At 41.2% G+C, this 15066-nt stretch overlaps 1 protein-coding gene across 1 annotated transcript in view; it reads left to right on the forward strand.

Annotated features, from left to right (window-relative positions):
• HNF4G (hepatocyte nuclear factor 4 gamma) overlaps positions 1 to 15066 on the forward strand; it is a 182116-nt gene that overhangs the window by 86581 nt on the left and 80469 nt on the right. The gene's annotated exons all lie outside the window — the stretch shown is intronic.

Genomic DNA, 15066 nt, shown 5'->3' on the forward strand with positions numbered 1-15066 from the left:
ACAGAGAGAGAGAGAGGGGTGACAGGGAGTGAGAGGGGGGGTGACACAGAGAGAGAGGGGTGACAGGGAGTGAGAGGGGGATGACACACAGAGAGAGGGGTGACAGGGAGAGAGAGTGGGGTGACACAGTGAGAGAGAGGGGTGACAGGGAGTGAGAGGGGGTGACACAGAGAGAGAGGGGTGACAGAGAGTGAGAGGGGGTGACACAGAGAGAGAGGGGTGACAGGGAGAGAGAAGGGGGTGACACAGAGAGAGAGGGGTGACAGGGAGTGAGAGGGGGTGGCACAGAGAGAGAGGGGTGACAGGGAGAGAGAGGGGGTGACACAGAGAGAGAGGGGTGACAGGGAGTGAGAGGGGGGTGACACAGAGAGAGAGGAGTGAGAGGGGGTGACACAGAGAGAGAGGGGTGACAGGGAGTGAGAGGGGGGTGACACAGAGAGAGAGGGGTGACAGGGAGAGAGAGGGGGGGTGACACAGAGAGAGAGGGGTGACAGGGAGTGAGAGGGGGTGACACAGAGAGAGAGGGGTGACAGGGAGAGAGAGGGGGGTGACACAGAGAGAGAGAGGGGTGACAGGGAATGAGAGGGGGGTGACACAGAGAGAGAGGGGTGACAGGGAGTGAGAGAGGGTGACAGAGAGAGAGAGAGGAGTGACAGGGAGAGAGAGGGGTGGCTGAGAGAGAGAGGGGTGACAGGGAGAGAGAGGGGTGACAGGGAGAGCGGCCAGGCCTTCCGTGACTGCAGAGTGCATTCACCCACCGCTGAACCTCCTGGAGCTGACTAGAGGAGCCGAATGATGGTCATGTGAGCGGAGCTCTGTGACGAGGGGAGCCGCCCATCCACGGAGCTCCGACACTGACTGACGCCTCCTGGCCCTGGACACAGGCAGAGAGCAGCGAGCTGCGGCTTTCGGGATTGGAGAGAGGGGGCGCCGGCCGCCAGGGGCGCAGGCTGAAAGGAGGAGCGGAAATTCCCTGCGTCTGCTACACTACGCTGCCAGTGTTTTTGCAACCCCCCTCCCCTCGGCCTGCGCCCCTGGCGGGGGCGCCGTTCTAGCCGACCCACGGTATGCCCCTGTTCTCCTGAAACACCCTCCTTGTACAGCTATTCACAAGGAAGGTAAGCGTGCTACTGTTTCTCCTCCTCCAGCTCTCTGAGCTCCTTATGCAGCTGAGAACAGAGGGCATGTGATCACTTTTCTTTTATTTTATACACAGTATCTCACAAAAGTAAGTACACCCCTCACATTTTTGTAAATATTTTATTATATCTTTTCATGTGACAACACTGAAGAAATGACACTTTGCTACAATGTAAAGTAGAGAGTGTACAGCTTGTATAACTGTATAAATTTGCTGTCCCCTTAAAATAACTCAACACACAGCCATGAATGTCTAAACCGCTGGCAACAAAAGTGAGTACACCGCTAAGTGAAAATGTCCAAATTGGGCCCAATTAGCCATTTTCCCTCCCCAGTGTCATGTGACTCCTTAGTGTTACAAGGTCTCAGGTGTGAATGGGGAGCAGGTGTGTTAAATTTGGTGTTATCGCTCTCACTATCTCATACTGATCACTGAAAGTTCAACATGGCACCTCATGGCAAAGAACTCTCTGAGGATCTGTAAAAAAAAGAATTGTTGCTCTACATAAAGATGGCCTAGGCTATAAGAAGATTGCCAATACCCTGAAACTGAGCTGCAGCATGGTGGCCAAGACCATACAGCGGTTTACCAGGACAGGTTCCACTCAGAACAGGCCTCTCCATGGTCAAACAAAGAAGTTGAGTTCATGTGCTCAGCGTTATATCTAGAAGTTGTCCTTGGGAAATAGACATATGAGTGCTGCCAGCATTGCTAGAGACTGAGGCTGAAGGGATCGGGGTCAGCCTGTCAGTGCGCAGACCATACGCCGCACACTGCATTAAATTGGTCTACATGGCTGTCGTTCCAGAAGGAAGCCACTTCTAAAGATGCTGCACAAGAAAGCCCGCAAACAGTTTGCTGAAGACAAACAGATTAAGGACATGGATTACTGGAACCAAGTCCTGTGGTCTGATGAGTCCAAGATAAACTTATTTGCTTTAGATGGTGTCAAGCGTGTATGGCGGCAACCAGGTGAGGAGTACAAAGACAAGTGTGTCTTGCCTACTGTCAAGCATGGTGGTGGGAGTATCATGGTCTGGGGCTGCATGAGTGCTGCCGGCACTGGGGAGCTACAGTTCATTGAGGGAACCATGAATGCCAACATGTACTGTGACATTAGAGAATATTATATTCTGCAGCACACCCACATATTTGAAAAACAAGCCTCCATCCCAAATTATACAAAAAGACTTTACATAGGTTTGCGGGACTTTAAATTAGGCAAATTGATCCTTGATTATATGAAGTAAACGCTTTAATATCTTTATAAAAATGGACCATTATTGGCCTCCTGTTGTAGCACCAGTAGAAAAGGTTTACTTCAATTCATGATAAATGAATATACAAAAAATAGAAAATAATAATGATTACACATTTCAAGGAATACAACATAATTTACATAGGTCAAATTAAAATTAAATCAGGTAGGTTTGTCAAGGAGAGCTGACATGTGAGGGAATTCATTCCTGCATCGCACAAAATATATATTTGATGGTACATAGTGTTGTTAGCATCTGATATGTCATTAAAAGCATGATATCTTGGCATCCATATAACTCAATTCCTTGAAATGCATGATCATTAATATTTTCTATTTTTTATATATTCATTTATCATGAATTGAAGTAAACCTTTTCTACTGGTGTATAATCTACAGTTGTTACGATGGGAGGCCAATAATATTCCATTTTTTAAAAAAATATTACAAAGTTTATTTCATACAAGGATCAATTTGCCTCCCGCAAACATATGTAACGTATTTATGTACTGTGACATACTGAAGCAGAGCATGATCCCCTCCCTTCGGAGACTGGGCCACAGGGCAGTATTCCAACATGGTAAGGACCCCAAATACACCTCCATGACGACCACTGCCTTGCTAAAAAAGCTGAGGGCAAAGGTGATGGACTGGCCAAGCATGTCTCCAGATCAAAACCCTATAGAGCATCTATGGGGCATATTCAAAGGTAGGTAGAGGAGCGCAAGGTCTCTTACATCCACCAGCTCCGTGATGTCATCATGGAGGAGTGGAAGAGGATTCCAGTGGCAACCTGTGATGCTCTGGTGAACTCCATGCCCAAGAGGGTTAAGGCAGTGCTGGAAAATAATAGTGGCCACACAAAATATTGGCACTTTGGGCCCTATTTTGACATTTTAACTTAGGGGTGTATTCACTTTTGTTGCCAGCGGTTTAGACATTAATGGCTGTGTGTTGAGTTATTTTAAGGGGACAACAAATTTATACTGTTATACATGCTATACACTCACTACTTTACATTGTAGCAAAGTGTCATTTCTTCAGTGTTGTCACACTAAAAGATATAATAAAATATTTACACAAATGGGAGGGGTGTACTCACTTTTGTGAGATACTGTATATACACACATTTTGCTTTTCATTTCTTTTTTTTTTTTTTTCCATAAACGTTTTTATTGAGTAGAAAAATAAAAGAACCAGTGCATTTTACATAGATGAATAGCACAAACAAGAAAGAGATGTACAATTAATAATCTTTAAGAATGTTATCAGTCAGCAGTAAAATAACATAGGATTGATCTTCAGACGTAAGAATAAACTCTCATCACCTAAGCAAGTTATTAACAAAGATCCTAGTGTATCGGAAGAGGGAGATGATTAGGAAGAGAGACGTAGGTAAAGGGGACGGTCTGTAACTCTCTAATTCTTATGGGTAAGAAATGGGAGTACCAATATACATCAAACTGACATATTTGCATATTTGAATCAATGCATAAAAGAAAGGCAGAGACTGTGTAAACCATGTTGAAGGAATCTCCTCACAACCCTTGTTTAGGGGGGAGAAACCCTCTCTATATTCCTTTTGGGTCTAAAAAAGAGACAGACCTCTGTTTTCCTATTTATTGAAGTGTCTGGTCATCATTATTATTCATAAAGGCCTGGTACTGGGGCGTCATCTTGTAGTGGAACCAGCAACCCCAGGTTTTGGAGAATTTATTTGGTGTATCTTTTGCTATGTTTATAAGCTCCTCCATTTCTGCGATTTTGTTTATCCTAGTGAACCATTCCATTACTGAGGGAGCTTGTGTAGATCCCCAGTGTATAGGTATGCAGAGTTTTTCCGCATTTATAAGATGTATAGGCAGTGTTTTTAGATAAGCAGAAATTAGGGTGCTTGTGTGGTGAAGCAGAAATTGTGCGGGGTTAAAATCAAGGGAGTATGTTGATACCTGAGTTGTAATCTGGTGAACTAGCGACCAGAAGGGTTTGATGTGTGGACAATCCCACCATATGTGTAAGAGAGTACCCTTATTTTGAGAGCAATGCCAGCATACGTCAGAAATGTTTGAGTTAAAGTGGTGAAGGTGGTCAGGTGTTCTATACCATCTGGTTGCTAACTTATAATTGTTCTCTTGAGTAAGAACATTTACTGAGCCTTTATGCGTGATCGTGAAAATGCGTTCCCATTCTGCTTCTGATAGTTCTATTTGCAGTTCCCTTTCCCAAGAGGAGCATGCCCTGCCCACTTTTGGGGATGAGTCTTCAAAAAGTAGGTTATGTATAGTCGAGATTACATGTCTTTGTGGTTTTGTTTGTTGGCAAAGTGTTTCAAATTGGGTTAAGGGTCTATTAATTTGATTGTTCTTATTCAGATCTTGTAAAAAGTGTCTGATCTGTAGGTATAACCACCATGGGAATTTTTTATCTAATGTCAAAGCGGAGACGTCGGCGATTTGACGGAATGATCCACCATCATAGAAGTATAGTGCTAGCATGAGGGCATGTGGCCAGTTTAGTTGTATTGTAGATACGTTCATTCCTGCAATAAACGCGGGGTTTTGAGTTATGGGTGTGAGAGGGCCCGTTATAGATGAAATGTGAAATTTTGAGCATGTCGGTTTGAAGTTTTTGAGGGTTGGACCTATTAATGGATGTTCCTTTAGTGAATTGGGTATGAGGTTTAGTGGAAGCCAAGGTGTGGTTTCCAGGTCGAGCGAGCTAAAAGAATTTTTGATGGAAATCCAACCCTTTAGATCTTTATGCACATTCCAATCAATAATCCTGGATAGATGACACACCCTATAGTAATTTTGAATATCTGAAAGGCTTATTCCACCTTTCTGTTTGGGTTTGGTTAATTGATTGTAGATAATTCTAGGACTTTTGTGTTTCCATAGGAATTGGGTACACTTTGCTCTAAAGTTTTGGAAGAAGGAGGTATTTGGATGGGAATAGTCTGAAGGATGTAAAGGATACGTGGAAGGATATTAATGATCAGGGAAGCTTTGCCAAACCAGGAAAAAAAGGATTTATTCCATTTGGACAGGTCCTCAGAAATAGATTTCAAGATGGGGAGAAAATTTGTTTTAAATAAATCCGAAAGATTAGTGGGGAGGTATATTCCTAGATATTTGATAGCCGAAGGTTCCCATTTAAAGAGGAAATTTGCTTTACATTGTTTAAGTACTGAAGCAGGTAGTGAAATGTTTAGGGCTTGAGACTTGTTAAAATTGATTTTTAGGTTTGAGATTTCACGGAAGATGTCAAAGTCTTTAAGAGATTGGGAATGGAAGTGAGTGGGTCTTGCAGGAATTGCAGTATATCGTCCGCAAAAGCTGCTAGTTTGTATGTCCTGTTAGTGATTGTAAGTCCTTTTATATTTTGATTGGATCTTATACATTGTAGGAGTGGTTCTAGTGTGAGTACAAAAAGTATTGGGGATAGTGGGCATCCCTGCCTAGTGCCGTTGAAAATAAAGAAGGCGTTCGACAGGTGGCCATTAACCCTCACCCTCGCCGATGGAGAGTCGTAGAGGGACATTACAAAAGAGAGCATTTGGGAGTGGATACCCATATGGGTAAGAACAGCTGATAAATAGTCCCAGGCCAGCCTGTCGAACAGCTTCTCTGCATCTAGGGATAGAAAGAAGCCGTGTTTTTGGTTCGACGTCAACCAGTGGTGTAGGTTAATTGCTTTGATGGTATTATCCCTGGCTTCTCTTCCAGGGATGAAACCTACTTGATCTTTGGAGATGAGGGGGGGCAATAATGGTTTGCTATAATCTTGGCGAAGAGCTTAATGTCCACATTAAGTGGGGAAATGGGTCGATAATTTGTAACTTCAGTACTATCTTTTCCTTCCTTAGGGATGATGGTAATGTGGGCTTCTAGTAATCTATGTGGTTGGGAACATGGCGAAGATAATGTGTTAAAGGCTTTTAGCAAAAGAGCGCATATAGTATCAGTAAAGGTCTTGTAATAAACAGCTATGAAGCCGTCCGGGCCTGGGCTCTTTCCCATTTTTAGTTGATTGATGGCCGGTTCTAGTTCCGTTTCAGAAAGTGGTCTGTCAAGCAGTGCTGAGTCTTCTTGTGAGATTGTGTTGGGGCAATGAAGATTTAAAAATTCGTTAATAATCTGGGCTATGTTAGTGAGTTTGTCTGGGCTTTGTGGAGTTTTGATCAGATTATAGAGATTTGAGTAGTACTGTTCAAACTGTAGAGCAATATCAGGTGTGGATTCGAAGGGGGTTCCTGCAGTGTTTTTAATACAATGGACTGTCAAGTTAACTTTCTTCGTTTGAGTGCATCTGGCAAGGAACCTACCGCACTTGTTGCTTTGTTCATAAAATAGTTTATGAGATAGCGTCACTCTACGTCTATGTTTTATGGCTAACAGGTCTCTCAGGGATGATCTAGCTTTGATAAGTTCCTCTAGTGTTTGTGCTGCTCTAGAGCGTTTGTGAAGGGCCTCTAGAGATTGAATTTTATTAATTATCGCCGACATCTCCGCTTGTTTGCCCTTATTTTTGGCTGCTTTCATTGCCATTAATATGCCCCTAATAGAACACTTGTGTGCTTCCCATTGGGATATGGATATAGTGTCCGGGGTATCATTTATGTCAAAGAAAGATTGTATGTTAGAGTTTATGCGTTGTATATCGTGCTCATTTGTCAAAAGTGAAGAATCGAATCGCCAAATTTTGGTGAAAGGGGTTGCGTCGGGTAATTTTAGCGTCAGAGAAATTGGATGGTGGTCTGACAACCACATAGGTTCAATAGATGAATTTGAAATAAGTGGAAAGTGTTTCTGTGACAAGAATATGTAGTCTATTCTGGAGTATTTATTGTGTGTATGTGAAAAAAAGGTGTAGTCTTTGTCTGTCAGATGTATCGTTCTCCAAGAGTCATGAAGCAAAAGGGATTGCATGGATTTTTTGATTTTCGTAAGGGCTCCATAGGTAATCATGGAAGTTCCATTGGATGTGTCCAAAAGAGGATTGAGAGGCACATTAAAGTCTCCTCCCAGGATTGCAGTGCCTTGTTGAAATTCTGCAAGGCGCTCTGAAATTTCATTGAAGAATCCAACTTGGTGTTTGTTGGGGCTATAAATGTCAGCCAAAGTTAACATATGTCCCTTAATCTGTCCTTTGATCATGATGAACCTTCCATCACTATCTATAAATCAGTCAGTGAATGAGTCAATTGGTTTCCACTGTGTGTGTTTAGATATGAGTATAAAAACCCCCTTGGTTTTAGCTTGTGGATTTGTGACATGGAAAACTGTGGGGTAGAAATTGTCAGCTAGTTTGGGAATATTATCTGTCCGAAAGTGCGTTTCCTGAAGGAGGAGAACATCTGCCTTCAGTTTATGGGCCATCCTTAAAAGGTGGGATCTCTTTTCAGGTATGTTGAGCCCTTTTGTATTAACAGAGATGATTTTGAGTGTGGTCATGTTGCTGGGATTGGGTGTAAATTATTTGTGGATATGTTAAGTGAAGCTAGCCGTCTCCCTTTCTATATTGGTGGCAGGGGTAATTATATATAAGGGATCGGTGATGAGTGATGAGTTTATTTTATCTTTTTTTTTTTAGTGAGGTATGTTCGAGTAGGATCAAATTATTAGGTAGGTGTGCTATTATATCTGTGTCTTTCCCATAGTCAGGAAAAAGACAAAAAGAAAAAAAAGAAAAAGAGAAAAAGAACCTGTGTGAAACCGGAGGGAATGGTTTAAAAAAAAAAAAAAAAAACTTCCCTAAATCTTGAGTCCGGAGTTGGTCAACAAGTATTCGAAACAAGAAATACTCGTTGTGAGCAGGCGTGGAAGGAGTCAACTGTGAACTATGAGAAATAGGAGTCAACTCTAAAACCCAAGGAGCATTTCTGTAACAGCTCAATAGTAGGAGGTAAAGAGTGTAAACAGTAAACATTGTGTTCAAATTGGGGGAAGAGGGAGCTGAGACTGAATTTAAAGGGATCCTATGTGTCCTGAATGTGATTCTGAAATCTCATGTAGTGAAGATTTAACGTGAAGAGTCGCTGTTCTTTTTTTGTTGACCTAGTAAAGATAAGGTGATATAAGATCTCGGGGTCCTCAAAGTCAATCATTCGTGGATCAATGACTAGTGAGGAGGCAGAGATATAAATATTCAGCTTTGTGGGTGTCTATATGTAAGGACAAGTACAAGGGTATAATATGTAGCATTTGTAGGTAATTCAAAACTTTTTTGTGTGGGAACAATCGTGAGACTGATGTGTCAGCAGTTTTATATATCTTGGGAGAAGAGAACAGAGGATGGAGGAAAGGTATAAGTGCCATTTGTCGTTATTGTTAAGTCGTAATTATCTGTAAATTTTAGCAATCAAGCCTAAATTCTCTGAGTTGATCCGCTTAGTAAGTATTCCCAATTAACCCGGCTCTCTTGGGTGCTGGGTGTATAGAAATGAAAATTGGCGTTATCTAAGGTTGATACTATGACAGGTTTACGTTTGTGAGTCACGACTTAGTGGAGTTCCCCCATCCTTTGTATCTACTTCCCCCTCCTTAATACGTTCATGTGTTGTCCATGCTCAGTCTTAACTGTCCATTTATATCTAACACATTTAAAGTGTGTAAATAAGTATCAAAAAGAATGCAGAGTATTTGTCAAAGCATATACTGTAGTTCGAATACTTATCAAGCTTCTTCCCAGACCTCAGTTGGGTAGACAGGAAGAGACATATACTTGCGATTGAGTGTGTATGGGAACATCTCGACGGACAAAGCTGCCTCGTATTAGTCTCTTCTTGAATAATTGGCTTGATGCTGAAAAGTAAACATTAGAAGAAAACAAAAAAAGAAATGAACATCTAGTGCCTTAGAAATCCCTAGGCGCAGGTCAAGAGGGAGATATAGATTGTCCAAGTTGATGTTGGGTGCTGTGTGAGAAATCACAAGCGCATTTAGAAAAATAGGTGGGGGATGGATTACCAGGTTTATCTGGTGAGTGTCAGATAGAGAGCAAGTGGGGAAGAAAATCAGGAGGCAACAAGATGGTGTGGAGATGATCCGTAGCAGGATATTCATCTGGAATTGTCCTGTCTTGCCCTGCGGTGCACAGGAGAAGCGAAGGGGCTGTGTCCTCTACCCATACGTGTTGCGGATGAGTGCTAATCTCTTGGTGAGTATGATCTGCGTCTTCTGAGATGAAATTCATCCCTCTCTGGAATAGTAGCCATTGATGTTACCCTGCGGAAAGAGGAGGAGTTGTATGGTGCGGCCCAGTCTGGGAGATCAATCAAAGGAAGATTAAGTGATTCACAGAACGGGTGTAGGTCCTCTGGGTATCTCAAGATGGCGTGGCAGCCTTGTGCAGAAGCCGAGAGGCAGAAAGGAAACTTCCACCTGTACGTGATGTTTCTCGAGCGTTCATTTCTATGGTAAACTGAATGTGTTGTTTTACAAGGTAAGAGTTTACATATACTTTAAAAGTCTGTCCTCATACGCCTGTAGCAGGGGGTCTTTTGGGTTTATTATATTGGCTCTATTTCTGGCCAAGGGGTACTCAGAGACTTACTGAGAAAAATCTCTGGAAAACTATGTTCTTGTGTTTTTTTCTGCCATAGGAAAAGGAAAATAAACTTTTTAGAGCACATTCAATAAGCAAAAGTTTGCACCGGTTGGTAGCATTAGTTGCAGGTAGCTACTCTTGATAATTGACTCATGGACAATCAAATGTCACTGTTGTGTAAGAAAACATGCTTTCTTCATTGGTCCCTGGACAGATCTTTTCTTAGTTACATCTCAGTGGTCACTTTAACAGTGCTAAGTGAGCAGCAGACATGGGAGCTCCAAGACCCAGGATGTTCTTGTTATGCAAACATTAACCAGTTACCATCATCGGGAGTTCTTGTCCATACAGTATACCCTACTGTGTCTTCATATTGGACCATGAGTCAGATTATTTGGTTATAGACCAATACAAGGACACTGAAAAGGGATATGGTGGTCTTAGACTTTCCATGCATCTCGCTGAATTTCACCACTCCTGGCTTCTTCAAGGATCTTACTAGGAGTGATAAAATGCAATGTAATGTATTGAGCTGTATTTCTTACACTACTGTACATGTGATATTTTGCACCTGTATTATCATACGCAAGTTATAAAGGTATTTTATGGTATTAGATGTTTATCTCCCAATTTTGGCCATTTTAGTAAGATTGGTACATCTGGTTTAGACAGAGATGGATTTTTCTCAAAGACCTTTAAGTAAAAAAAAAAAAAACAGGATTCACTACATTCCTTGCTATAGCAAAAGCACAAATAAAAATGTTTACTTTTTAAAAATAAAAACTTTATTTACAGTGTTTATCCCCTCCAATGCTCCTTATGCTCTGAGCTCTGAAAGAAAACCATGTATGCTGTAGCAAAACAGCTAATTGCTTATAATGCAGGCACATGCATTTACGTCATTTTCATTTTGAATACTAGGGTGCTCCAATATGTATCCAATGATCCTGGCCAACTCTCTTCCCTTACTTCTTTTCTGCTTCCATAGGTGCCTTTTCTACATAATATACAGTGGTTTTTAAGTTAAAGTGTAACTCCACTTTTGTTGAGAAAAAAACATTCCCCTCTGGGGGATCTATGTACATTGCAAGGATTTTAACAACCTTTGTTGCAGAATACTATCTTTTGTTATTCTGAAGACATCCCTCTGTATTTCTCTGTGCCCATGTGGGAAAATTAATCTAAGGTTAGTGGTTTCATAATTATCAATCAGCTGTGTCACCTGTAGAGCACTAATGAGAGAATCTGCCGGGCCTGCATCCCTTTAGACGTGTTCCTATTGGGAGTATTTCCCCAAAAATGACATTTTTGTTGCAGGGGATGACTGAAGTATGACTTGTATCTTAGTGCAGACCTCTGGGAAAATCAATAAGTCAATCACACAAGCGGAAAATTATGTTTCTGGGGGGCATTCTGTACACATTCTGTGTACCGGACAACTACAGGTAGCCATATTGCATTGCATTGCATTTTCAGAAAATTACAGCGGCTGCAGATTGAAAAGGAAAGCTCATTTTTAATAACATTCAATCACAGTATGAATTGTGTCGCAATCATATATAATTGTATATAATTTTTTCTTTACTTGCTATTTTTTTCCCCACAAAAGTGGAGTTACCTATTAAACACACATGTAATGTTTAATGTGTATTATTGCAGCAAAAGTGCAACTTGTTTTTAATAATACTTTCTAAGAAATTAAAAATGATGGCAGCCATACTTAGAAACATAGAAAAGTGACGGAAGAATAAGACTGCGCAGTCCATCGAGTCTGCCCATTTTTTGTTTGTTTTGGGGTTTTTTTTGTTCAGGTTTTTTTTTTTTGGTTAACTTTTTTGTCTGACTATAGATCTATGTTTGTCCCAAGCATGTTTGAAGCCATTTACTGTTGACTGTCTCACTGCCTCTGTTGGACATTTATTCCAAGCATCAACTACCCTTTTAAGTAAAATAATACTTTCTAAAATTAGTTTTGAACTTTCCTCCAGTTAGTTTGAAGTTATGTCCCTGTGTTCTTGATTTTGGTTTCATATTGAAAAAACTGCCCTCTTGAACTTTATTCACCCCCTTGATGTATTTAACCGCTTGCCGACTGCGCACAGTATATTTACTGCGGCAGTCGGCCCCGGCCAGGCAGAGTGACGTAGGTCTACGTCGCTCGCCTGTCACTCCTTCCAGAGCCAATAGCGGGCGGGCGCGCGCCCGCCGAGGCTCGTTCACGGAGGAGTGCGGGAGTGTGACTGGCGGACCCGATGTCCGCCGGTCACACTACGATCGCCGCTACAGCGGGAGAAAGACAGAGCGGCTTGTGTAAACAAGCCACCTGTCAGTTCTCCCTGTGTAAAAGTGAAGATCAAACAGTTCTACTATGTAGAACTGTTGATCTTTGTTTTTACACTAGTAGACATGTCCCTACACAGTTAGAATCACGCCCCTAGGACACACTTAACCCCTCCCTGTCCAATACTGTTAACCCCTTCCCTGCCAGTGTCATTTTTGCAGTAACAGTGCATATATATAGCACTGATTACTGCAGTAATGTCACTGGTACCCCCAAAAGTGTCAAAAATGTCAGTCAAGGGTCCGATCTGTCCGCCGCAATGTCGCAGTACCGCAAAAAAAATCGCAGATCGCCGCCATTACTCGTTAAAAAAAAAAACACCAAAAATGACAAAAATCTTTCCCTTTGTTAGTAAACGCGATAACTTTTGCGCAAACCAATCAAAATACGCTTTTTGCGATTTTTTTTACCAAACATAGGTAGCGTAAAACAAATTGGCCGAAAATTTTAAAAAATTTTGATTTTTACATTTTTTTTTTGGGGGAATTTCATATAAAAAAAAGTGAAAAATATTGTTGTTTTTGCAAAAATTACGCTCTTTTTTTGTTTATAGCGCGTGATCAAAAAATCGCACAGGTGATCAAATACCACCAAAAGAAAGCTCTGTTTGTGGGAAAAAAAGGACGTGAAATTCGTTTAGGTACAGCGTCGCACGACCGCGCGATTGTCCGTTAAAGTCACACAGTAAAAAATCGCAAAATAACCCCTGGTCTTTTAGCAGGAAAATCCTCCGGTGGTAAAGTGGTTAAAGGTCTCAATCATGTCTCCGCTTTCCTTCAGACTGTACATATTAAGTTCCATATTAAGTTGCTCTCGATATGCTTTATTCCCCAAACCTTTTACCATTTTTGTTACCCTTCTCTGGACTTGTGCTATTTTATCAATATCTTTCTTTAAGTGAGGTCTCCAGAACTGGACAAAGTATTCTAAATGAGATCTCACTAAGATCTACAGTATATAAGCGAATCAGGAACTCTCTTCCTCCTGCTGGTGATCCCTCTAGTGATGCATCCATAATTATACTTGCTTTTCCGACTGCCTGGTCACACAGTTTGCTTATTTTGAAATCATATGAAATATGTACCCCCGCATTTTTTTCCTCTGTAGTGCTGGTCAACCCTGTACCCCCAATGTTGTGCTCTTTCAAGGGATTATTTTCCCTAGGCTCAATATTTTACATTTAGAAACATTGAACTGCAGTTTCCACTGCTTTGACCAATCTTCCAGCAATGCCAAATTATTTTCCATGTTACGGACACCTCCAGGGATATCAACCCTATTACACACCTTTGTGTCGTCAGCAAAAAGACATACTTCGCCCAACAAATCTTTAGTTATATCACTTACATATAGATTAACCACTTCTGGACCAGAAGTATTTAGGCTTCTTTCACACGGAGCGGACCGTATTGCGATCTGCCTCAGCACTTTTTTTTTTTTCACGGACACAGATGACACTTGTGTCATCCGGTCCGTATGTCTGCATATCATCCCATCCGTTTGTGGATGATATACGGACATAATGTATGTCTATGGGGATTGTGGATGTCAGCAGATGACACCGCTGACATCTGATTTTGCATCCTTTCCGTTTTTTAAACGGAAGAAAAATAGGGTTCTGTTCCGTTTTTTTGGACTGAAAGGACGCAAATCGGATGTCAGCGGATGGTCAACCGATGACATCTGCAGTCCCATTGCCATGCATTATGTCCGTATATCACCCGCAAACGGATGGGGTGATATACGGACATACGGAATGCCCGTGTGAAAGGGGCCTTACCCCCTTAATGACCAGGCCATTTTTTGCAATTTGGCACTGCGTGATTTTAACAGACAATTGCACAGTCATGCAATGCTGTACCAAACTAAATTTGCATCCTTTTTTTCCCCACAAATAGAGCTTTCTTTTGGTGGTATTTGATCAGTTTTTTATTTTTTGCGATATAAACAAAAAAAGTGACAATTTTGAGAAAAAATTACATTTTCTACTTTTTCTTCTAAAAAATATCCAATAAATTAAATTTTTGTCATAAATTTAGGGCAAAATGTATTTAGCTACATGTCTTTGAAAAAAAATCTCAATAAGCGTATATTTATTTATTTGCGCAAAAGTTATAGCATCTACAAACTATGGTGTATATTCAGGAATTTACGCAGCTTTTACTTTCTGACTTCATATCTCATTTCTTGAAGTGCTAAAATGGCAGGGCAGTACAACCCTCCACCCCAATCTAACCCTTTTTGGCAAATTAGACACCCCAAGGAATTCTCTGAGAGGCATGTTAAGCCCATTGAATAATTCTTTTTTTTTGTCACAGGTGTTTAAAAAATGACCAAAAAAATTTTTTTACACAAAGTTGACATTGAAATTATATATTGCTCACACACGCTATGGGTATATGTGGAATTACACCCCAAAATACATTCTGCCGCTTCTCCTGAGTAAGGGGATACTACATGTGTGTGACTTTTTGGCAGTCTAGACGCATACAGGACCCTGAAATCCAATTACTGCCTTCAGGCTTTCTAAGGGCGTAAATTGTTGATTTCACTCCTCACTATCTATTACAGTTTTGGAGGCGATGAAATGCAAAGATAGCACAACCCCCCTCCCCCAAAAGACCAATTTTTGAAAAGTAGACACCCTAAGCTATTTGCTGAGAGGCATGTTGAGTCCATGGAATATTTTATATTTTGCCACAAGTTTTGGGAAAATTACAAAATGTTTCTATTTTTTTACACAAAGTAGTCAATTAAATGATATATTGCTCACACATT

The sequence above is a fragment of the Pelophylax lessonae genome (assembly GCF_965119305.1).
Source record: "Pelophylax lessonae genome assembly, chromosome: 5".
Lineage (NCBI taxonomy): Eukaryota > Metazoa > Chordata > Amphibia > Anura > Ranidae > Pelophylax > Pelophylax lessonae.